This window comes from Pygoscelis adeliae, unplaced genomic scaffold (genome assembly GCF_000699105.1).
Source record: "Pygoscelis adeliae isolate BGI_AS28 unplaced genomic scaffold, ASM69910v1 Scaffold285, whole genome shotgun sequence".
Taxonomy (NCBI): Eukaryota; Metazoa; Chordata; class Aves; order Sphenisciformes; family Spheniscidae; genus Pygoscelis; species Pygoscelis adeliae.
Window position 1 is genome coordinate 104878 of NW_008824867.1, and position 855 is coordinate 105732.

Consider the following 855-nt stretch of genomic DNA (forward strand, 5'->3'; position numbering starts at 1 on the left):
GCTCTTGCCCGTTGCCCACAGACGTATATGTGCCACTCTCAGAGCGCTGAACATCGTTACGGGGCCTGGGTAGGAAATCCCTGAAAAAGAAATGCCCATGTTTCTGGCTGTCATTGTTTCCTTTTTATCCGTCTCCTTGTTCCCTCTATCTCAGCTTATCGTTCCTTGGCCAGGCAGAGAGCAAGCGCTCGTCTCTGGAGGAGACAGACATGTCGAGTAGCTTCTGCCACCGTGAAATAGGAGCAGCTGGACGGTGTCCCTGCTGAATGTGTTGCTAGAATAGCTGGGCATTTGTCGTGAAATGCCTGAAAGGAGGGTCTGTAAGCAGCCAGGTTTCCAAAACAAGAATCTTTGTGGCCATACAGGTTTGCAAGGGAACAACGGAAAAGGAAAAGCCGTGACCGATTATCCTTCAGTTTGAGCAAACACAGCTTTTCTGTGCTGAGAGCTGGCTGATGTTGTCTTACGCCAGGCGAATTGGCTGGAGGAGGTGCAGCTGTGGCCTGTGCAGGATTCCCGCCGGCACCCGCCGCCATGGCCCAGCCTAGCCCACCTGGGACTCGGGTAGGGTGCGTTGGCTGCAAAGACCTGATCCAGATCCAGTCTTAATCATTTTGTCTTCTGTTCAGAGAGCGAGAAATGGATTGATCGCCAAACCCTAGGGATAACATAGCTGTATCTTCTACTGGCTAGCTTTATTTTTCCAGAAGCTGGTGTTAAAGTGGGTATGTATCACTCAGCGGTGGCGAGTCCTGGTCACAGCAGGGCATCCCCCGCGCAGCGGTAGAACAAAAAAGAGACTTTCATCACTTGGATGGGCCTGTTTCTGCATGAGCTGTGGCAGTTTAGGGAAAA